Raw genomic sequence first — 25,797 nt, 5'->3', positions numbered from 1 at the left:
CTTACATAGAAATTCAACAAGAACATTAAAATCTAGGTTAAATGGTAATACATCTTTTTAAAAATTATAAATTATAAAAAAATAAAAATAAATAAATAAATAAAAATTATAAATTATAAAATAAATTTATAAATAAAAGTGCTGGGGTCTATTTGGTAGGTTTTGGATATCTAATGTACAATAATGTGATTACAGTTAACAATACTAAATTGTATACTTGAAATTTGCTAAAAGGGTAGATCTTAAGAATTCTCACCATAAAGACAGAAGAAAAAAAAGAAAATGGCAACTATATGAAGTGATGGATATGCTAAATAGTTTTATTTTCTTTTAAAGATTTTATCGATTGATTGATTTTAGAGAGTAAGAGAAAGAGAGAGCACATGGGGCATGGGGGGTAGGATGGGGGAAACAATCTGAAGCAGACTCCACACTAAGCCCAGAGCCCAGCATGGAGCTCAGCCCCATAACTTTGAGATCATGATCTGAGCCAAAATCAAGTCGGACACTTAACCAACCGAATCACCCAGGTACGCCTAAATAGTTTAATTTTATAATATATATGTGTATAAAATCATCAAGTTGTATACCTTAATATATGTAATTTTTAAAAAATATTTTATTTATTTATTCATGAGAGACACAGAGAGAGGCAGAGACATAGGCAGAGAGAGAAGCAGGCTCCCTGCAGGGAGACTGATGTGAGACTCGATCCTGAGACTCCAGGATCACACCCTGGGCCAAAGGCAGGCACTCAACCACTAAGCCACCCAGGTGTCCCAATATATGTAATTTTTAATTACTGATTATACCTCAATAAAGCTGGGGGAAGAAAAGTCTACTTGGCAAGTAGACTCTGCTGAGCAAAGAACAATTGAAAATAATAAACTACTTATGGTCCTTAAAAGAAAAGATACTTCTTCTGAACAACTTTATAGTAATTACGAAGATTATAACATATGCTGAGAAAATCATAATGGAAGGAAAATCATTATTTTTTAACTTGCATCTAAAGAATATTAGTAGGAAATCTTAACATATGAGAAATGTCTTATTAAAATATGGAGAAGACCTCTCCATCCCTCTCATTGACTTTAAAATATTGCTTACATCTAAGGAAAGGATTTCTGATATTGCAGGTTCAAATATATCATCAGTGCCCAAATGTCAAGGGTTAAGAGATGTTCAATGAAATGTGGTTAGTGAAATGTCATGTGGCAGGATTTCAATCATGAAATGCTACAAAATGAGGGGTCATGGCAACCTGTGGTGTGAAAGAAAATGTCAGTAATGGAATGGAAGTAAATAACACTATCCTGCTTGTTATCTAAATGGACACTTGGCAATTCATTTCATCTTCACTTGATCACTCGGCTTCCTCTCTATGATCTGTGCACATGTGAGTGCCCCCTTTTGCTTGCTTGCTTTCTCCCCAATATACATTGTAAGCAAGCACTGCTTAAATACTTTTAAAAGATGAACAAAAACGATATAAAATAGAAAACCCCACTGAGCTCAAAGGTAGCTATTATTTCTCACAATATACTCAAACAAAATATAGTGAGTCCAAGATATTATACTGTGATAGAAATGAGCTCTTGAGCCAGTTAGATTTTAGGAAATTACTCATAGTTTTTCAATCTGATAGTTTTATCGAGAGAAAGGCAATCTGAGCTCTACTTTCCTGTTCTGTATGATTTGTAGCCATTTTTTTCATGTTTTCTAGCACAACTTTATCTGCAGGACTGTGTAGTGTCTGCCACTGTGGAACTGTGTTACACACAAATACTGCAGCCAAAACATAGCCAATTTGCCAGGAATTAGACCAATTTGTGTAAAGTTGATAGTAGCTTTGGAAATAGATATTGCCCTGGAAGTTGGTAGACTATTGCTTCAGTTACCAGCCAACTAACCAGACTCCCAGTACCCTCATTCTTGTGTAGTCTCCCCTGTAAATCTGGACTTGCTCTGAAATATGCTTTAACCAATAAAATGCAGCAGGATTGACTTTGTATCAGTTCTTGGCTGAAGCCTTAGGAAAACCCAGAGGCTTTTGCTTTTGCACTTTACATTTTTGCATTTTGGGAAAAGCCAGCTGCCGTGTAAGAAATCCAACTACCTTGAGCACACTGTGCACATGGTCAAGTTGACCATATGAAGAGTACACATGGTTGAGAAATGAGGTGTCCAGGCAATAGCAAAAACAGAGGCCCGAAGTATATGACCCCAGTGGAAATGAGGTAGCCAGCCCCTGTCACTTGAGCCACACCAGATGTACTATGTGCTAGAAAGATGAGCTGAGTCAACCCCACTATCCTCTGTCCAAATTCCTGTCCCACAGAATTGTAAGCAAATAAAAGGTGGTTGTTTGAAGCTACTGAGTTTAGGGATAGTTATGCAGAAATAATACATAACTGAAGTTGAACAAGAGAGGCAATCACAGGCAAAGCCAGAAAAGGTAAAGACCATAGTAACCTAATGATGTTCTTGAGGGAAATTCTGGGAATGTCATTGTATATAACCAAATACACTCTGCCATAGGTGCCCTCAGACAAATCGTGTACCATTACAGCAAGGAGTCTTTTAAAAATGAGAGGAAATAATATGGTCTCATCAAACAACAAGGGATATATATATATATAATATATATAATATATTATATATTACATATAATATATAGGACATAGCTTTTGGGACATAGGTCCTATCTGGGGGGCAGAGAACAAAAGCATTCCTTCTGCATGTTACTTTTAATGGAAGACTCAAGAAAGAGAGCAGAATTTGTCAAGTTTTGAATTTCTATATTTGCATTGGTAAACAAAAGTTTTGATATAGGCAAGATATTATGACCATCGTATAGAAACAAAATGGACACTCACTCAAAATTTGGTTTGGATATTGAGACTAAAGACAACAGGTTTTCTGGGGAGAGCAGGGCAGATTTCTCAGGCTGGTTCAAAAATGTCTTGAAAGAGTATAGGAAGGAGGCTTGCTTGAGGTTTTCATGGTGGAGAGGGAGAGTGGGGTAGAGGAAGGGTTCCCTTACAGAAAAGGGTATGCCTGGTTTGAATTTCTTATCAGGGCCAAAGAAGGGAGCATCTGGGCTTTCTTATTAGCCTGTCCAGACGTGAGACAAAGGAGAAGAAGCAATGGTGAGGCTCAAAAGCTTTCAGTAGGGCAGCCCCGGTGGTGGCTCAGCGGTTTAGTGGCACCTTCAGCCTAAGTCCTGATCCTGGACCCGGCATCCAGTGCCACGTCAGGCTCCCTGCATGGAGCCCGCTTCTCCCTTGGCCTTGTGTCTCTGCTGCATGCGCTCTCTCTCTCTGTGTCTCTCATTAATAAATAAAATCTTTTAAAAAAAGCTTTCAGCATTCAAACATCTGAAAACAGAGTCAAACTCTTTGTTACAATCCAGCCCTTAATGTTTGATGACCAAAATGTGTCATGTTCATTTCAATGAATTTGAACTTATTTAAGAAGGCCATTATGCATTCCATGAAGCCTATTGCATGAGACTGGCAAGAGGAAAAACAGATCCTTGAATGTCTTCTTCAAGAGCCCAATGATATATGTACTCTGAAAAGTAAATGAGAGCCTTGGTCACTATCAGTATCATCTAGAACTCTGAAGAGGATAAGAAGAGTCTTGATGAGGCTATGGATTTTAGCCTATACACTAAATGTGTATAGAAACATGTGTGACCTTGATGTATGTTTGAGGTGTCTATGAGGCAAAAAATTACCAGAGTTCTCAGGGTAAAGAACTGAGGGAACAATAGTGGATAGGGAATCGTTATTGCTGCCACTGAGTAGAGCAGATATCCAGACCGTTTGTGATGGTTCAAGACACTAAAAATGTGCAGACAGGGCTGATTGTTGGCCAAGGCATCCAGTGCTAAGATACCTGACAACCAGGTTTTTATCACCTGAAGTCTGACCAATTGTGCTGATTCTTGTGTCCTGTCCTTTATGAGACATCCTGGTTAAGGAATGGAAAGCAGCTGCTCTCTGGGGAGCTCCATCATTTGTGATGGTGATAAATAATTTCACCATAAAGTTCACAAACTCTTTTTGCTGTTCATTTAATTGATCCCAAGGGGCTCAGATAGCCAGATACTTGGAGACAAGTTATCTTCTTTTATACTGTGGCATATCGCAGGAGATTAAGGACAGAGGAGGCAACCCCTCCTGCGGGAAGGATATGTCAGAGAGCCTGGGCTTGTCTCTATTCTGTAGCAGGTCACCTCAGCAGTCAAGCTGGGTTTGAGGGTTGCTGCTTCCATGATCCAAGACAAGGAAGACAGCTGGTTATGAAGTGTCACATGTCCAGTGTGGGGCCAAAAATTGCCAGTATAATGGCATACAGCACTGGGTCACGGGAGACAGTTTTTGCATCAGAAGCCTCCAGGCAATGAATGATCATTATAGGTGGTCAAGAGACTCCAAAAGACATGAAAAGAGGTTGCAAAAGCCTCTATGACAGAGGAGTCTTTGGAGTTACTAATGGGAATGTGTATCGTACAAAATTGAAACAAATTCTAGGGAATTTTGTTGTAATCTACAATAGCAAAATATTTACCAATTGCTGTTTGTATGGAGTCAGAAATTCCAAGAATATTGGTACAGAAACTTAAATATGTGAGACCAAGGCCTCAAGGTTGCAGTTATTTAGTATGTGGGCCCATTCATTCTTTACAAATGTAGGAAGAGGGCAGATTAAACAATTAAATGGATTGGAAGTGGGAATAATTACCTCTTCTCTAAATAAGATTTTTACAGTGTAGTTCAGGCATTGAAGGCCCCAATTCTAATGTGAGCTTTATTAAGTATTTTAACTGGAGAGAGGGTCCATGTAGTCCTATTTTGTCAAGCTAATTTGTAAGTGCAAAGACTTAATTTAATTTTTAATTTACTATTCATTAGGTCAGGACAATTATGATCATTATAGGACATTTTTGGGCAATAGGTGCTATGAATACAGGGGATTTAGGCAAGACAATAGTTTCAATAGCTGACATGAGGCATGTGTCCTCTACTTTATGTTCAGTAATTCCCCTAAGATCATGGGGGGGGGGGGTGTACTTTGTTTCAATTTAGTGGGATTCCCCAGTGTAACTGTAATTTGAGCTCTCATATTTATTAAGGCCATAAAGGTTTGCCATTGATATGAGAGTTAATTAAGAACCTATACTGTAGTGGCACAAAATCTAATCAGCATCTTTTTTTTTTTTCTAGTTTTCTCTGTACATTACTAACTTTTGGATTTTCAATTGGGTCAAATTGTGGATTGATTGATTGATTGATTGATTTAGTATGTTTCCTGCCTCTCTCCCTCCCTCTTTCCTTTCCTCCCTATCTCCTTTCTTCCTGCTTTCTTGCTTGCTGTGTGTGTGTGTGTGTGTGTGTGTCTGTGTGTGTGGTTACTGGATATACTTCAGTGGGCTTTTCCCTACCCTGCTCATATTATAGGCTTCTTACTCCAGAGATCCTTACATCAGTATCATCAGGATTAGGGACCTCACCTCTGGCAATGGTTGAATTAATTCTTGACTGTGCTACAGGAATGCCATGGATGTTTTTCCTTATACCCCTAATGATAAGTATCTCTTTTTTTGGTGACAGAGACATAAGTGCAACAGCACCAGCAAAGGCATTTTATAGTGTCCCAGTGAGCCTCCTGTCTTTAGGATTGTAGAATTCAGCAATTCACATTTTCAAATAATGACTACTATTCAAATGGTGACTGTTCTTCCTCCACTGAGTTACTACCCAATGTGCCCATGTTTATCACACAGGGTGTAATCTTTCCCTTGAACTCTCTATGAATGAGGGCATACGCCCGACTGAGACACACCAGGTCACAATTGGTCACAAAGCAGTAGTCATTCTCTAAAGTTAGCGTCAGTCAAGTTTTTGCTAGAATCAGGACCCATAATTTAATCTAATACATACAGATGGGTTCAGACTGAGACACATGACCCAGGGCTGCTTTAATAAGGGCCTGAATCACATACTTCTTTCCTTAAAAGCCAATTAATTATTAAAACTTCTAACTTAGGTTACTTAAATCTATAACAGAGGTTCAGTAGAACTCAGAAAATAGAGCACAAAGCAGTATACCTCAAAAAGCAGGCTAGCTAGCAGGCAGCAGCTCAAAATACATGCTTGCCATCAGACAGTAGAATCTGTTAGTAAGCCAAAGAAACAGAAAGACACCCCCCCCCCCCCCCAGTGATGGTGATAATTGTCTAGGGATTCCACTCTCAGAGTCAGCTGTGACATTCTGCAGATATAGGGATAGTACATAGAAACAGAATAGACCTCCACCAAAATTTGGTTTGGATGTCAAGTCTGCAATCTAGGCACACACCAAGAAGGTATGAAAAGGTTTTATTATTTATGTAATGAAGCTTTCTAGGGAGAGGAGAGCAGACTTCACAAACAGGTCCAAACATGGCTTGAGCGAGCAGAGAAAAGATACTGGCTTGGGGTTTTTTGTGATTATTAAGGGATGGTGGGAAGAGGCTTTTGTGATTTGATCCCCCCGTTCAAAGAAAGTAGCACCAAGGCTTTCCTAGCAGCATGCCAAGATGTGGGGCAGAAAGGAAAGAGAAGTGAGGTTGTAAAAGCTCTCAGCAGTCAAACATCAAAAATAGAGTCAGACTCTCATCAAGGGATTTCTGGATACAACTGTTTATAGTGGAGTGAATTGCCAATGAAAATTATAGACTGTATAAGCTGAGAGGAGTTTACATGACATGCTGTGGAAGATGGTGTATCACTGGATCACCCCAGAGGACACCTGGGCATGATAATTCTTTCCATAGGGATACAGAAGGATGAGAGCAAAGCTTTAAAATGACAACATACCTTGAAAAGCAAGCCTTTTATTTCTTCTGATAGTGTGGCATTTTTAACAAGTCAACTTTAAAAGGTAATAGATTACATAATCAACATTCACCACTTTATTCCACATGGAGAAGCATGGTTAGCACCTACTACTTAATGCTTATGTCATAGGGAGGGGACTATGCAAACATTGGCTAAGTGAATATACGAACGTTATGGAGTTTCAGGTTTTAAAAACTACTTTCTCATTATTTGTCTCATTTGATATTTAAATGCCTCCTCTGAAAAAGAGACAATTATCTGCATTTTATAGGCCAGGGAACTTAGGTTCAGAAAAGATAATACCTTTGCTCAAATTCAGGCAGCAAAAGAGCCAAGGTGCAATCCCAGTTATTTCTAAACACTCATGTATTTCTTACCAAAGCACTGTTCCTGCTAGGGATAGAGATAGGAGATCTCCTTTTGGAGATAAATGAGTTTCTCTCTCAGAGTTCTTTCTGGTTCTTTCACCTTTCTGATCTTCAAAACTCGACTTCGTAGTCGAAAGCTGTTTCAATGAATATTGAAAAAAATCTGTTAGACACATTTAATTCTAATAGCACTTAATTCCAGTGATTTGCAAACTGTTGGTTCAAACACTTTGTCTGGAATAATTTTCATTTCTATCACTAACACTTATTAAAAGTCCAGATTCAGGCATTCTAAATGATTCATTTATTATACTTGATATCCTGAAATATTTTGAATTTTTCTGAAGATCTGAAGAAAAAGAAATAATCAGATCTCTCTCCAAAGCAGTACTTTATTTCCTCCTAAATCAATGTAAAATTATGTGCAGGAGATGAGTTCTAATTGACTATAACCCTAAGTGGAATTTGTTTAAAAGTCCTTATCACTCTGATTGTTCAATCTGTAATCAGCTTTCAAGTTCAGGAGCTGTATGAAATATGGGTGGGTCACATGAAAACTCTGACAGAATAACAAGTATTTTTTTGAGGTATAAAGCTTATCACAAGTGGTAAAAAGCTGAATGATATTTTGTTGTCAATTTACTCCTCTCAAGGAGACCATTTTCAAAGTAAGGCAATGTAAAATTCCATCTAGACTTTGATTCCTAAAGCATCTAACAATCGAATGCCTGGCATTGTCATTCCATCTATTGTTGTCCTAGATACCTATCTCAGATAACATTCCCAGATGTCTTGAAAGCATTGCTCTCTTGGATGGAAACCACTGTTGTTGACCAAATTTGTTCCTTCTGGTACCTCTCTTTCCTTAGACTGCTGATATACTTGTCCATCAGATCACAGTTCATATTAGGGCAGAAGTATCTGAATCCTAAAGTAAAAATTGCCTAGATTCTCACCCTGAAACCTTGCAGAAAGTCTTGATGACAAGCTTCTAAATATACATTTAACTTCAAAGAAATATGATTTACCTATTACAAAGGCATTACTTTTTTGCTTTTTTGTAGTTGATTGCATGCATCCCTGCTAATTCCTAGAAGGTACATTTCTGAGATCTTTTTTTAAAGTTTTTATTATTTATTCATGAGAGGCATAGAGAGAGAGAGGCAGAGACACAGGCAGAGGGAGAAGCAGGCTCCATGCAGGGAGCCTGGTGTGGGACTCCAGGATTATGCCCTGGACCAAAGGCAGGCGCTCAACTGCTGAACCATCCAGGTTTCCCAACATTTCTGAGATCTAAAGCGGCGTAGTGACATCACTATCTGTGAACCTCCCCCCCATTAGTATATATATGGTAACAAACACGGGGCATTACATTTACATTACATTACTTGTTTCTTTGTGTTTGGGGGGGTACGGAGTGGAGGGAGTGATTTTCAAGGTACTTATTATACTTTATTATGACAATTTAATTCCCTGTCTTCTTCCTCAACAAAATAGGATTCATGGATATGCTTTAGTTCTTTTAGTTCGGTAAATGTTTGTTGAACTAAATTCTAAAATAAGAGTAGCTTTTTATTCTCCCTGTTGTATCTTCTCTGTGGAACCTTGAGCAATTCAAAATATATTATATGTATACGTATTTTTTTCAGATATTTTTCTTGTATCAGTACCTTCCTACCTGAAGGAGGATGGATTTGTGTAATGGTAAATTATACTGTGAATGTTTGATCCATATGTATTGTTTCTGTACAGAGTGAATATTAAGGTTTCAAAGGGAAAAATATACTTTTAGACTCACTTTAATAATAATGTCATTACATCCTGTTTCAGATTCTGAATGCTTCTATTTAGTACCAACTGAGTACTCCAATAATGGTTTAACCATTTTTATTCTTCCTGTTTGATGTTAAAGTACTTTGGGAAATAAAATTAAAACTCTTTGGTGGGAGTAATAAATACATTCCACACATGACACTAGTTCCTACATCTGCATCATAAGCCTCTCTCTTCTCGGAATTCTAGAACTTTCCCATAAACATCAATAAGCAATTTTTGTGCTTAAATGATACTTAAGTCACATCTGTAAAATCCGTTATGAGTTTGGGCAAGTTTTGGTCCTGTAATCCCTCAAGAAAGAGTAGTTGTGTTGAAATCACTCTAGGACTATGATGAATTCCTAAATCATCGTAGATCCTCAGTGCTAGTCCCTGTTGCTGGAACAGTTTCAGCCCCTGTGTTAACAAAAACAACTTGGTTTCTCACATGACCCAGTGCATCCCTGTGCTTAGTTAACAAGACATGCATTTCTGTATTGGTAGAAATGGAACATGATTTTCCCAGTTCTTTAATTCCCTGATGAATAGGACATGCTCACAGTTTTATCTTCTGTCACTGGAATTTATTCATTAGCCTCCTAAGAGGATCCTTGATATCATTCCCAACTCTACCCTCCTAAATATTTTAATCACTGAGCATGAACAATAAATAGAAGAATGTCATTCCCAAGCTTTCAGCTATTTTGTTCAGAGTAAATAAAATATTTTTAGTACATAGAAGCATTCTATGGTTTCACCCCATCTCACCACCTACCGCCTAACGCTTTAAACACTAATAATGCCAAAATGCTGCCAGTGACTGTAAGGAATTTCACAATTCAAAGAGCACTGTCTTGTGTGCACTTCCTACCTTGCTTCACCTGGCTTTCGGTCCTTTATTTTTAACAGTATTTCCTTCAGGAAGCCCCAGGTACGTGTAGGAACCTTTCTATTGTGTTCCCTGAAAACCTGATCAGACCTCTAATCTACCAATCAAAATGTATTTATTGTGTGCTTGTTTTAATCTAATCAGGTACTGTGATATACTATAGCTTTAAACAATATATTCTCTGCAGCTGTTACCTGGAAATTCTTGGAAGACAGGAATCCTATCTGATGTGCCTTTGGCCTCCCCTGCACATAGCACAAGTGGTTCATATAGAGGCTAAGTAATTATTGGTGGTGAAACTGAAGTGAACCAGAAATTAATAGGGAAATCTAAAATTATTTTCCTGAATACATTATTTTAGAAAGACAAAGCTAATAGTCATGATTCACATATGGCTCTCTTAAGGGAGAGGGGGAGAGCAAATCACCCAGTCACTGCAATGACTAGTGGATTTGCCTTCATTCCTTTAAAAACCTGAAACCAGTCCTTGACACAATCATTAGAGATCAACTCTAATATAAATTTGTATGCAACATTATTGAAAGTGATTTTTATTTGGACTTGAGTAACTTTATAGTATACCTTAATTAGAACAAAATTTGGAAGCAGTAGTTTCTTATCGCAGGTGATTTTCATTAGCAGAACATTAAAAAATAGATCTGTCTTCAATGTCCTCTTGTTGCAATATTTATCAAAGTCAAGTGATATATATTTAGTAATGTTTACAGTACTACATGTCCTAGTTTCACAGATTATAATTTTCATGCTGGATTCTTTTGAATAATGTGGACCAGAATAAACCAGACGTAGGATAAAATTGATTAAGTTAGCATACTACAGGTAAGCCAGGAAGACAAAATGAAAGGTCAATTTTGAGGGAGAAACATTAGAACAAATTTTATTCAGAGTCATGGTGAGCTACACACACCATCAAAAAGCTCCATGGACTACTCATTCATACAGAAATGATCCGACACTCTGTAGACACTAAAAAACAGAGTTTTTCTGACAAGGTTGCATGTTGACAGTGAAGGTGTTTTTGTTTCTTTATCTTTAATACATGATTCTATTAGATGAAACACTGATTATTAATATAAAATCATGCATTTAGAAACCTGAGAAATTGTTCTGGGCTCTCAGGGTCTGTTTTATGTGGGAGCATCACATTTTTTTTAATTGACCTGGAAAGCTTGGTATAAATTTGCGAATATGGTCAAATAGGGAGTGCCCATACTTCCTTTTGCCCATGAATCCCTTTCTCCTATCCAAGTTATCTGTCAACTCAATTTAAGGGGTTCAAACCTTTTCATGCAATTCTCCTTCCTCTCTCTCAAGATAGCTTCCTCTCTGTGAAAGGTAATTACTTCTCCCAGGAATATTTGCAGTTTATCATCATCTTTTCTACTAGTTTTTCTCTTCAGTTATCAAATTAATATATAGAATCACTCTTAACCACATTTTACCGAGCCATATCACTGGATTAACTAATGTCTCTGTAAAATGATTAGATTGATCTTATTGCACACTGCATTTATGGCTAGTAGGTTATTCTCCTCTAAGTATAAACACAACTGCTCACACTAGATAAACTGGATGTTTACCAAGAGTCAGGTGTTTTTGCGTCTAAATCTGTTTATGCCGGTTTTCCTTGTTATGGTAGTTTCCAAAGTTAGCTGTCATCATTTTTCCCCTCCCTACATGAACATGCCACTCCTCACTCCCAGAAGTGGAGTCTATTTCTTCTCCCCTTGAATCTGTGCTGACTCTGTGACTTGCTTTGACCAATAAACTGTTGCAGATGTATTGCTGTGCTAGTTCCAGGTTTGAGCTTTTTAAGGGAAACTGGCAGCACCTGCTTCTCTTAAAAACCAGCTGCCACACAAGAAGCCTAATACTCTGAGACCACCATGCTATAACCCAAGATAACCCACTGGAGAAGCCACAGGGAGAGAGATGCCTTGTCACTCCCTAGCTATTTCAGCAATCCTAACTGAGGCATGAGACATGCCAGTCCCAGAATATACCACCTAGGGAAGAAGAATCACCCACTTGAGCCTTGTTCAGATTGCAGAATTGTAAAAAAAAAAATCAAATTGTGGTTGTAAGCTTCTAAGTCTTTTGTTATACAGCAGTAGATAGCTTAAGCACTTGCTATAGTAATCATATAATTTAATTAAATAAATAAGCCCATGAGTCTTGAATGTGGGATGAATGAGAATTATATCTATAAAAAACGAAATGAAAGCTTTGAAAAGTCTCAAAGAAGTTTTAAAAAAATAGCTTAAAGTATAGAAAGGTTGCTATCAAAATAGGGTGGGGAGAAAACAAAACGTAGGAATATTCTACATTCAGATTGCTTTAAAATATCTTGAAGTACATTTTTTTATAGTTCTTATTTGTTTTGCTTTGTTCTTACTTATCCTTGAGTGTGAAATGATCTAGCCAGAATTATCTACAACCACAGAGGATATATGTTCATCGAATCAGCCCCCACCATCCTTTTCATTGCAGTAGAATATCTTTCCCTGATCCTGATAGCTAAAGGAGCTGGTTTAAGAATACAACATACTAACCACTTTTGCACACTTATTAGCATCACAACTAATATAACTCCAATACAGTGTTATAAAATTTACATCTTTGCTGCCAACTTGTATTTTATACAGAAAAGAACATCCAAGGCAATATCCAATACTTTGTCCAGATGAAAACATCTAAATGATACACTCTAAAGAGGATATCCTAGAAAACAAGGCTTCCACCTGTCTGCTTATGGGTTAGCTGAGTTTAAGACTTATAATGCCTTCATGGATGTATCTTGCAAGGAGTTACTGTGGCTGAGTTCAAAAAGGGTATTGCCTGTGTTCTCCTCTAGGATTTTGATGGAATCTTGTCTCACATTTAGATCTTTCATCCATTTTGAGTTTATCTTTGTGTATGGTGAAAGAGAGTGGTCTAGTTTCATTCTTCTGCATGTGGATGTCCAATTTTCCCAGCACCATTTATTGAAGAGACTGTCTTTCTTCCAATGGATAGTCTTTCCTCCTTTATCGAATATTAGTTGACCATAAAGTTCAGGGTCCACTTCTGGAGGGTATTATGCTGAGTGAAGTAAGTCAATCGGAGAAAGATAAACATTATATGTTCTCATTCATTTGGGGAATATAAATAATAGTGAAAGGGAATATAAGGGAAGGGAGAAGAAATGTGTGGGAAATATCAGAAAGGGAGACAGAACATAAAGACTCCTAACTCTGGGAAATGAACTAGTGGTGGTGGAAGGGGAGGAGGGCGGGGAGTGGGGGTGAATGGGTGATGGGCACTGAGGGAAGCACTTGACGGGATGAGCACTGGGTGTTATTCTGTATGTTGGTAAATTGAACACCAATAAAAAATAAATGTATTAAAAAATAAATAAAAGACTTATAATGATAATAAAAAGACTTGCAACAATAGAGAAAATAAGGCATAATTATGACTACCTAATGAAATAATACCTATAAAATAATGAAAAAAACTTCTGGTTAGTGAAATTTCATTACCCTTAAGCTGGGGATATGTGTGGAAGTTGAGCAAGTATTCCCTCCTAGACCCCTCTGCTGAAACAGAACCAGAGCATACAAAGACTAGTATTTTTCTGCCAAAACCTGTTGATTTCTATAGTGTTGTAAATTTTCTCCAGTCTCTAGAACTCTAGAATAAATCTAAATATTATTCTTAGCTTCTAAGTGCTATTGTGTAGTTCTTATTGTTTTATATATATATATATATATATATATATATATACACACACATTAAACAGAAAGTTGAAAGGGCAGATTCATTTTAATTTAAAAGAATTATTTCCCAAACACACAAGGTAATTCTTTTCTTTCTCAACTCTATAGGCATTTTATACCAACCATTGAATTCAGGCATCTTCTCACTTGGAAAGTGGTAAAGGAATGTGATTATATTATTTACTTACATTTTATTTTCCATATTGTCTTCAACCGTGTGACAGAAACAGTAATGCACACCAAGTATCCCATTTGTTCCTCTATGTTTCCCAGCCCTCTGCAGTTTATAGAGCCATATGATCAGTTCTGGCTAATGAAAAAATGTAAGTGGAAGTGTGATAGGTCATTTCTAGCCTGAATAATTAAAGAGCCATCTGTGGGGGCGCCTGGGTGTTTCAGTTGGTTCAGCATCTGACTCTTGATTTCGGTTCAGCTCACGATCTCAGGTCATGGGATCAAGCCCTGTATCTGGCTCCGTGATTGATTGTGAGTCTGCTGAAGATTCTCTCTCTTTCCCTCCCCCCATCCCCCTATTCTCACTTTCTCTCTCTCTTAAACAAATAAATCTTTTGGGGGAAAAAAGCATCTGTGATTCTCCAGTTTCTCATTCATCTGCCAGGGTAACTGAAAACGCTTTGAGTCACAGATGATTCACCTATAAGAGAGCCTTAGATCAGCCTAGGTCCCTAACTGAGTAGATGAAACAGAGCTCCTTGCCCACTTATGTAGAATATATACCATGAACAATTCATAAACTTTTGCTGAACTTATCAAAAATTTTGGAACTGTTTTGTTACTGCAGCATTAACCTAGCCCATCATAATAATACATACAATATGGTGCAATCACAAAAATAATTAATCATTTAATAAATTCATTCAACATCTAGTTGGTAACCATTAGTGCCAGGTACTGTTACAAGATACTAGGTTTAGGTCTGTGCAAAAAGACACAGTCTATGTCCTCAGTGAGCTTATAGTCTAATGAGGAGAATGGAAAAATAAACTTTCAACAAGGAGCATTGGCAAACAACCAGCATGTGCTTCAACTATACAGGCACTTGGCAGAAAAGTGTGAGTTAAGAATTTTCAGTGTAAGGCAGTATAATTCAGTGTAATATAGGCATGATAATAGATTATCATAATATGGTAAGTATTTCAAGAAAGTCTGTACCAAATATTTGGACAGTAAAGATAAAAAGGCAAGTAATTATCTTGAGATATGATGGAAGACTTCTCAGAGGAGGTGACATTTGTTTAGATCTTGAAAAGTGAGAATTCACCTACTGGAAAAGTTCATGGAGTAGTCATTAGCTCTGCTCAATAAAATTACCTCATTTTCTTTCTTCAAGGGTAGGATTGCACTTCTAATCCCCTTTCAATTTAGAAATAGCCATGTGCTTTTTTTGGCCTATAAAATGTGAATAGAATGAGTGATTGACACTGTCAGGCAAAAAAAATTAAGAGCCAATGTATTATTTGCCATGGTCCTTTCTCATTTCTGATCACAGGAGTGCAATTTGAGATGAAGTTTCAATCGACCTTGTGTCAGAATGACAATGATGGGATAAGCCTCAGCAATTCACATGGCATGAGTAAAAATAAATTTTTATTGTTTTAAGACACTGATAAGTGAAGAGTCATATGTTACTGAAACATGACTAATTCTGACTGATAAAATATATTCCAAGCTAAGAAAATAGCTAGTGCAGAAAGACCTGGAAATGTGAAAGATTATTGTGTATTTCTGAAACAGTGAATTCAGTGGAGGCTTAAGTTCAAGGTATGTGGTGAAAAAAGGGTGAAATAAGATGATGTAAGATAGGTCAAGGTGTGAGTGGTTTTCTGTTGCTGTTAAAGGACTATTTTTGAAGCAAGAAAAAATAAGTCTGGAATGTTGATGGTCAAGGTATGAGCACATGTGTACCTTCATTCATGTCTACCTGACCCTGTGCTAAGGAGAACCCTTTGTAAAAAGCCCTTAGAGAAGGATTTTAAATAAACAGTTGTTTTGTCAAGGCAGTTATTAGGTATGTTGATGAAGCCACATTGAATGACAACTTTTTGTTTTGTATTATATAAAGCAGGAGGTTGTCAAAGCCTTGAATCTATTGTCTGTCATTGCCACCATATTTTGTTTGGAGAATGTTAATATCTCCTAAAAAGTAAAACTGAATTTTTTTTTTAGATTTGCTTGAGAGATGGAGTAACATGCCGATTATCTGTGGCAGTGGGGAAATGAAACTGTCACATCAATTACAAAAGCTGCTAAGTTGCCAGCAGGAAAAGCATTGATTCTCGGTGAGTTCAGATCTGTAATTTCAGATACTTTTGTCATCTTGCTGAATGGAAAACTTTGAAAAGAAAATCACTTCTTCCATTCATAACAATACCCATCATTGGAGTCTTTGAAAGGAACTGATAAGGTGAAAATTTATTTTTGAAATGCCCTCAGTTCTTGTTAATTTTTACTTCTAATTTAATTTTCATTTTTCCTTTCTTTGAGGTATTGGTTTATCAGTTCACTAGATTCCCAGCAGGACTCAATATGACCATACCGTAGTTTATTTTAAAATGCAGCTAAATAAGAGTGATTCAGAATTGTGTACATTTGTATCTCAACAAAAAAGCATTTATTTCTATTAACAGTTTAAATTTTGGGCAGTTTGTTTGTTCCCTCCTGTTGTCTCCACTAAAGACATCTGGCCTCTTTATGAACTAGAAATCAAGATATTTAGAAAATTTGGAAGGTCTTTGTTCTCTGTGGACCAGATCAAATTGTTCTAAAGTCAATCCATGGGGACTTTTGAGAGGGATGCCAGGCAGGGATTGACAGCTCTTATCAAACATCTTTATATGCCTTGCTTGGTGCATTTATCTATCCCCAATATCTCCCCCTCCTACCACCAATAACCGGGTTTCAAGGATTCTGATGACAATCTGAAAAGTTTATGAGTTGCAGATTTTTTGTTTAGGGATTGTGACAAAATCCTTTTTTCCTTCGTTTTTCTTTTTTCTCACTGAACACAGAGGAAGACTATTTCTGAGTCTCCCTTAAAGTTCGATTATGCCACATGACTAGATTCTGGCTAATACTGGTAGATAGAACTAATGTATTCATTTTGAAGTCTGCCCTAAAAATTCCTGTGTGCTTGCTTATTCTCTTCCTTCTGTGGTTACCATGGAGGCCATGTTTTTAAGATGGCAATGTTATATAATGGAAGGATCCTAGATTCCTGAGACATTCTTGAAGGAGAACTAGCTAACTTGCAGCCAAAAGCAATGTGAGAAAGAAATTTTTATCAAGGCACTGAGATTTGGTAGTTGCTTTTTACAGTAGTTAGTATTTCTTGTTCTAACACAGGATACTTTTGGAAATTAGAAAAGGTAATCTAATATGTTCAAAGTTTATAATAATATGGGAGAAACAGTAGAAAGCCCTTTAAGTAGGGCTTCTAGACTCCAAAATGACGCTTAAAAATATTAATACTGACACCATATCTTACATAAACTATAACTTCCTTGTGGGTTAAACCAATATTTAAGATTACTTTCTAGAGTACTATGATCATATCACTTCCCATCTTAGCTTAGGAACAGTGACAAAGTTGTAACACATTCGTTACAAGTATACAAGAGTAGAATACAAATCCGACAAGTAAAAGAATAAGTTATAACAAGTGAAAGTCTGTAAAAGGAATTGTGACTCTTACCTACTTGTACTAAAGAAATATTTTGCAGAGTTGACTTATTCAACCAATGAAATGAAGAAATCAGTTCTGCTTTCAATTTCATTATAACCAAGTAGTGATTTTGCATCACTAAATGTAGGTTCATTGAAACAGAAATGGTTTGTAACATTTTCACTTCTCAATTTCAAGAGAGATTTTCATGCATTCCCAACATTTCATATATTTACTTACCTAGAAAATCTGTCTTAACCTTTTTTTTGTGTATAACTTAGGTACTCAAGGGCTTGACAATTGATTTGAATAGCGTGTTAGCATGACACATTCACAATTTTTAACTGGTGATATTGGTTTGTATAGCCTTTTGAAAGGAAGAAAACCTCCTCATAAAGCTGTATTGGTTCAATAAAAAATCCCATTAAGCTACTAAACATCACTTTTTTGACCTTTTTGCTTCTGTAAGCTGTAATTAGAGTTTTAAAAATTTCTTCCTTAAAAGCCAAGTTTTAGCACAGAGACAAATAGTGATTCATTATTGGAAAATGTGATATTTTTGGCATTTCATTTCCCAAACTATTTCAAGTCTGGCCCACATGACAGACATATTTTAAAAGCCACTACTTACTTTCTTTAACTTTAAAATCTTAAATGGGTCTATATATTGGCAAATTGAGTCACTCTTATAGAATGGAAATAAAGTTTTTAAAATTAAGTGACCAAACTAAGAAAGCTTATCCACTGTGCCTTATGCATCTTTAAGGCTCAGGTACTTATAAGTAAGGGTCATGCAATAGAATAAGCCCTAGTCTAAAAAACAAACCTGGATTTTCTTCTGGCTCCCCACTTTGTGTGACTTTGACGAGGTCTTTCATAATAATAAGTAACATTTGGATGATACTTAAAAGCCTTGAAGTATTTTTGTATATATCTCATCCTGTATATGAATCAGAATCATAATTTTAGTTTACTAGAGATTCATCAGGACTATTTATTTTTAGAGGAGAGCAGATATTGTCCCTGTTTAAGTAAATGTCACCGTGAATTATGTGATAGATCACCTTCCTAAACTATACTATCTGTCCATAAACAGGACAGTAATATCCATAATATAAGGAATATCACCTTGTTATAAAGTCAAAGAACTCTTTTGTTAAATTCTGCTACATTCAGTCATTATGCTAAAGGAGAAAAATGGCTCATTTCATAATTTGTTCTATCAGATTTTTAAAAAAATTATGAATAACTTATTAAGCCAAACCATGAAACCAAAGTTTGTCTCACAGAGATCTGCGGTGATAAATTCAACCCTTGGAAATATTTGTTTACCAAAGAGATGAAATCTGGTCACACTTTTCCTAACGTTCAATTTCACAAATAAAAGCTAGAGAAATCCACTTCAGAATATTCAGACTTTATTGCCTTCTGGTCTTTACAATGTGAATTCCAGAAGAATAGAGACCTTTCTTTTTTTTTAACTACTGTATCCCTAGTGCCTAAAATATAACAGATGCTTAATAAATATTTGTCGAATGAAATAAATTATCTTTCTTCTGTTGGCTTCCAGGAAAAATAAATCTTTCACTTCTATCACTGATTTCAAAGAAACAGAAATTGGATGAGTATAGGATGTGAAGGGAAATTAATAAGGAAAATAAGTATATTATAGGGCAACATGGAAGAGAAATAGAACAAATGACCATATATCCATGTCTTTCCTCCAATATTTTGCTTTTAAATGCCTGTCATTGAAGATGTTAATAAAGCTTAGTCTCTCTCACCACAACTTTGACATAAGTAAGGAACAATTGCAAAACTGAAATTATTTACATCCCAATAAAATGAAGCAACAATGATAGGATGAATGGACATTTTGATTCAGTTTTACAGGTTTGCAAAAGTGAAAATTATTTATTTGAAAATACACAAGATGTCAAAACCTGGAACATTTTCTTATCACTATAATGATATTTCTTTTCTATGATTCAAAGAGGAATTCATTTGAATTTCCTCTCCCTTTTCCTATTGCTGTCTTCCTAGTGAAACCTCTAATCCATAGCATGAAACAACTAATGAAGAAATAATAGAAGGCGTGGTTAGGAAGAATCTGAGTTTACAGATTAAGAAAACAGGCTCAGGAACTCTGGTTTTGAATGTTCTCTTTACCTTATAAGAGCTGTAAGATCCTGGGAAAATGAATTCATTTCTGTAAACCTGAATTTCATCATCTGTAAAAAGTAGATAATAATGGCCCACAACTCACAGGATTAAATGATTAGGAAAAGAAATGCTCTTCACCTATCAAGAATAAATAATAGATACCACTATTTTAACAATAAACAAAATTCTCAAATCTTAAATTATAAGAGAAGGCTTTAGATTAATTGCAAGTGTTAACTAACCAAAGCACACTCAATATTATCTGTAGTTGAGAAGATTCCTATCTGAGTTTGTTTTATACAAATCATCAAGTATCAGCAGAGTAACAGTACCTATTGTAGAAGGATCTAGACATCTGTACAAACTATAAAATGACAGGATAGGAGGTAATGCAGCAGTCTCCAGAAGAAGAGAAAGAGTATCTTTATCACCAAATGAGCAATTAATGTTTCCATATGAATGTCAATCTGAGAGCAAATGTCCATGCTGTGTCCTAGCTGGAGAACAAGGGTAACAGCAGGACATTGAACTAGCAATAGGAGGTAATTCTCATTTAAGTTAAAATGACATATTACAGTTTATTGATTGGCAAAACAGATTCCTTCTATCCAAAATAAAGGACAAATTAAGCCAAAATGGCAATATGTAACTTTTTGAGACTCACAATCCATCTAATCAACCCAAACTCATAAAGAAGGGACATAATTCTTTTCTGTATTTTTATCTTATTATGTCTGAAGGATAAAATTTCTTCTAGAAAATAGTTGTATCTTTTTTTGCTGCTATCATCAATACTTCATAAATGCTTTAATATACCTTTACCTTTCACAAATTGTGCTAATTCATTTTTTAAGACTTGAAATAAGACCTAAATACCTAAAAAAACAATCCCAGTGGAGAAATAATAAGTCTTGCAAATAATTTTTAGAAATCCTATGATTCCAATTCCAGTTCAATTTTCATTTTGGCATTGGCTACATCTATGTTTGGACATTAGTTTTTTCTTTTTGTTTCTTTTTCACTTTTTGCTAGCCAACATCTGATCCCCCATCCTGAGTTTGCAAACTCCCCAAATGAAAATTCTACTTATCAACTTTCTCAGAGTCTCAGCAGCTGGTAGCCTCAGCCCAGGCCATTGAGGTTGATAGTGAGGCAGAAAATATATATTTATCTTGTAAGATCATGCAAAACAATTGATACGATCCAGACATTTTCTTAACAAGATAGTATATAAAATATAAATAATATTTAACATGTGTCTACATGGCTCTATTACTTTGAGTCAAATTTAAAAATCATGGTGAAATAATTTTCATTATAGACAAGAATAAGAAAAGCTTATACACTGTGACTGCTATCACTAAACAATGTTTAGGGGAAATTTTAGCTGTGACAATAGGTATAAAAATTTAGTATATTAAAAAATAAGAAAGTTGTCAAATTAGTGGTCTAAACTTCCATTTTAAGAAGCTAAAGGAAAAAGAAAGCAAACTAAATCCAAAGCAAACAAAAGGAAGAAAATAGTAAAAATCAGAGTGGAATTAAAGACATAAAAAATACAAAAACAATAGATAAATATCAACTAAGCCAAAAGTTAGATCTTTGAAAAGATCAACAAAAGTGACAAAATCCTAGCTAAACTGACCAATAAAAAAAAAAGAGAAGACTCATATTGTTCAACTCAGGAATGAAATAGGGAATGTTGCTACCTACTTTACAAAAATTAAGAGGATTATAAGGGACAACAATAAACAATTGTATGCTAACAAATTATATAACTCAAATGAAATGGAAAAATTCATAGAAATTCCTAGAAAGAAAGATGAAATGGAAAAATCAAATAAGACAAACAATGGAGGAGTGCCTGGCTGGCTCAGTCTGTAGAGGATGTGGCTCTTGATCTTAGAGTTGGAAGTTCAAGCTCTATGGTGGGTGTAGAGATTACTTAAAAATAAAATCTTTATGAGAGATAGAGCAAGGGAGAGAGAGAGAGAGAGAGAGAGGAGAGAGAGAAACTGTGGAAACTGATTGAAGAAGAAGTAGAAAATCTGAAAAGACCTAGGAAAAGAACAGGAGTTGAATAAGTAATTTTAAAACTTCACTCAAAGAAAAGCTTGGGTGTAAGACTTTACTGGTGAATTCTATTGAACAGTTAAAGAAGAATTTGATACCACTTTCATAACTATTCCAAAAAATGGAAGAGAAAAGAAAACTTAAACTCATTCTATGAGGCCAGTATTATCCTGATACCAAAACCAGACAAAGTCAGTATGAAAATAAAACTATGAACCAATATATTTTTTGAATCTTGATGCACAAATGATCAACAACAAATTCAACACATAAAAAGGAGTATACACCATGCCAAATACGATTTACATATGAAAACCAATTAATGTAATATACTACATTAATATAATAAAGGACAGAAACCACGTGGTAATAATCTGAATACATGCAGAAAAAGCATTTGGTAAAACGGTCTGATGGTATCATCACTTAACACACTAGGAATAAAAGGGATAAGAGCAGGACTGTTTATGAGCATTGGATTTCTTTTTGGGTGATAAAAATGTTCTAAAATTAGGTTGTGGTATGGTTTCACAACTTTGAGAAATACTAAAAACTATTGAATTATGTACTTAAATGAGTGAATTTTGCAGTATGTAGATAATATTTCAGTAAAGCTATTAAAAAATTCATACCTTCCCTATGTCTAAATAGCCATCATTAAGTAAATTCAATGTAATACAAAGATATCCATATATAAAAGATGTAAAAATAAGCTAGCAAAAATTGATGAAATTTATATGAAGAAATATTTAAATGGCTACTGAGAAGTGTAAAAGAAATAATCTTTCTGTATAATAAAATCCAGTATTATGAATTTTTATTTTGCCCCAATTAATCATTTTTTTAAAGATTTTATTTATTTATTCATGAAAAACACACAGAGAGAGAGAGAGAGAGAGAGAGAGGGAGAGAGGCAGAGACACAGGCAGAGGGAGAAGCAGGCTCCATGCAGGGAGCCCAACGCGGGACTTGATTCCGGGTCTCCTGGATCACGCCCTGGGCTAAAGGTGGCTCTAGACCGCAGAGGCACCGACGCTGCCCTCAATTAATCATTTTTGAGGCTACCTATAGAAAATGCTAACATCTTATGTAGGCAAGAAGTTAAATTGACTCTCAAATATATTTTAAAATAAAATATATGGCCAAAATATCGGGAAAAATAATGAAACAGAATCAGCCTATCAGTAATCAACTGATATTATAGAACTATAATGGTTAAAATTGTTTATATGAGACATATTAGAGGCTATTTGGATAGCCTCAAAAGCCTCAAAAACATGTGGAACTTTGGTTTCTGTATTGGTTTACTAAACAAGCTGAAATCAGAATGAGAAAGTAAGAGGAAATTTTATTTGTATCCAATTACTGTCTTTAACTCATTCGAATCATCAGATTTTTTATCCACTCCTGAATTAATTAACTCATTCAGCATTTTATAAATATTTTTAAGGGCTCTACCATGAGCCCAGCACATTCTTAGGTTCTGGATCATAGCACTGAACAAAACAGGCATTGCTCCCTTCCTAGGATTTATACTCTATTTTGGGGAGATAGACACTAAACAAAACAAATAAGATAATATAAAGAAAGTTAAATTTGATAAGTATAATGGAGCAAGATAAATGAAATGAGGAGGATAGTGAGAGCTGAAATAGAAAGGTTTTAAATACATGGTCCAAAAAAAAGATATTTATTTATTTATCTATCTATATTTTATTTATTTATTTGAGAGAGAGAAAGAGAGTGTGATAGAGACAGCAGTCAGGTTGGAGGGGCAGAGTAATAAGCAGACTCCCCACTGAGCAAGGAGCTTGATGCAAGGCTTGATTCCAGGACCTTGGGATCATGACCTGAAGTGACGGTAAATGCTTAATCGACAGAGCATCCCCCAAAAAATACTCTGAAGAAAGAATAAAGATAAGCCCTTTGGATAGCTGGGGAAGCTTTTTCCAGGCACAGCAACCAGCAAATGCAAAGACCCTGAGATGGATGTTTGCTTGATGCATTTGAAACTAGAACAAACTGGGGGAAAGGAAGTAGTAGGAGATGAGGTCAGAGAAGCAACAATAATTTACAGAGGCATGATAAGGGCTCCAGCTCAAAAATCCTCCCCTCATCTCCTATATCCTACCATATATACCACATAGCCTCTGTCTATTTGGGTCCACTGACCTTGACAAATAGATGTTTTTCAAAAGAACTCTGGTCCAGCTACCTTCTATGGCATTCACTTAGTTCATGAGAAAACTCAGCATATTTGCCCTGTTGAACTCAGGTAATACAGGCTGCACCCATCATGGCTTTTGCACCTTTTCTTTTGTCACCACCAGCTGCAGCCAGCTTCTCACATGTACGGTGTTTAAGGCAAAAGTCAGGCACCATTACCATTCCTCATAGTCTCCATAGACTTAGGTCAAAATCTCCCAAGAACCATCTCACCACACTTCATTCTGCTCTCCTGACAACACAAAGGCCCATGAAACTCCGTTAACTCAGCAAGTAGCCAAACAGTTGTAAGACTGGTCTTTATGAGTGTCTCTCTTGCACAAAGAGGGCACTAGAGCTTTTCGTAATGGGTTTGCCACCAGAACACAGGTGTCGTGAAAACCACCGCTAAACCTAAACCAAAATGGGAAAGGAAAAGACTCACATCCACATCGTCATCATTGGACACGTAGATTCAGGCAAATCTACCACTACTGGCCGTCTGATCTACAAATGTGGTGGGATCAACAAAAGAACTATCGAAAAATTTGAGAAGGAGGCTGCTGAGATGGGAAAAGGCTCCTTTAAGTACACCTGGGTCTTGGATAAACTGAAAGCTGAACATGAACATGGAATCACCATTTGTATCTCCCTGTGGAAATTCGAGACCAGCAAGTATTATGTTGACCATCACTGATGCCCCAGGACATAGAGACTTTATAAAAAACATGATTACAGGCACATCTCAGGCTGACTCTGCTGTCCTGATTGTTGCTGCTGGTGTTGGTGAATTTGAAGCAGGTATCTCCAAGAATGGGCAGACCCGTGAGCATGCCCTTTTGGTTTACACACTGGGTGTAAAACAACTAATTGTTGGTGTTAACAAAATGGATTCCACTGAGTCACCCTACAGCCAGAAGAGATACGAGTAAATCGTTAAGTGATACGAGTAAATCGTTTCTACATTAAGAAAATTTGCTACAACCCCCACATAGTAGCATTGGTGCCAATTTCTGGTTGGAATGGTGACAACATGCTGGAGCCAAGTGCTAACATACCTTGGCTCAAGGGATGGGAAGTCACCCGTAAAGATGGGAATGCCAGTGGAACCACACTGCTTGGAGCTCTGGATTGCAGTCTGCCACCAACTTGTCCAACAGATAAGACCTTGTGTCAGCCTCTCCAGGACGTCTATGAAATTGGTGGTATTGGTACTGTCCCAGTGGGTCGAGCGGATACTGGTGTTCTTAAGCCTGGCATGGGAGCCACCTTTGCTCCGGTCAATGTTACAACTGAAGTAAAGTCTGTTGAAATGCATCATGAGGCTTTGAGTGAGGCTCTTCCTGGGAACAATGTACCAAGTCTGCCCAGAAAGCTCAGGAGTCTAAATGAATATTATTCCAATACCTGCCACCCCAGTCTTAATCAGTGGTGGAAAAATGGTCTCAGAACTGTTTGTCAATTGGCCATTTAAATTTAATAATAAAAGACTGGTTAATGATAACAGTGCATCGTAAAACCTTCAGAAGGAAAGGAGAATGTTTTGTGGACCATTTGGGGTTTTGTTTTGTGTGTGTGTGTGTGTGTGTGTGTGTGTGGCAGTTTTAAGTTATTAGTTTTTAGAATCAGTACTTTTTAATGGAAACAACTTGACCAAAAATCTGTCACAGAATTTTGAGACCCATTAAAACAAAAGTTTAATGGAAAAAAAAAATGAGGGGCACTAGAAACACAAACAGCTTTGACAATTCTGTTCCAAGAAACCCTAGTTCAACAAAGCCTTTGATCACTCATTGCCTTACTCTTGTGATCTCTAGATGGGTGATGAGCTAAGGGTTACAGAGCTGATCTGAGAACAACTCTTCCAAAGAACTGCATAGATGGCCTAACATAGATGGCCTTTATTTGAATATGGAGATATGTGTTCTGCACTA

At 36.3% G+C, this 25,797-nt stretch overlaps 1 protein-coding gene across 39 annotated transcripts in view; it reads left to right on the top strand.

The window, feature by feature from the left end:
• The window catches only part of GNGT1 (G protein subunit gamma transducin 1), a 340,050-nt gene that overhangs the window by 218,945 nt on the left and 95,308 nt on the right, over positions 1 to 25,797 (top strand). For 25 of the 39 annotated variants that reach the window (XM_077856931.1, XM_077856929.1, XM_077856933.1 and 22 more), the window contains exons 1-2: positions 6,247 to 6,376; positions 15,928 to 16,040. The gene's annotated coding sequence lies outside the window, so the exon portion shown is untranslated. Of the gene's footprint in view, positions 1 to 6,246; positions 6,377 to 15,927; positions 16,041 to 25,797 lie in introns of those variants that run through there. The other 14 variants (XM_077856935.1, XM_077856901.1, XM_077856902.1 and 11 more) reach the window with 1 other exon arrangement.

Source organism: Canis aureus, chromosome 18, assembly GCF_053574225.1.
Source record: "Canis aureus isolate CA01 chromosome 18, VMU_Caureus_v.1.0, whole genome shotgun sequence".
Lineage (NCBI taxonomy): Eukaryota > Metazoa > Chordata > Mammalia > Carnivora > Canidae > Canis > Canis aureus.
The sequence above is the reverse complement of the archived record's forward strand: the minus strand, read 5'-3'. Positions and strand labels throughout refer to the sequence as shown.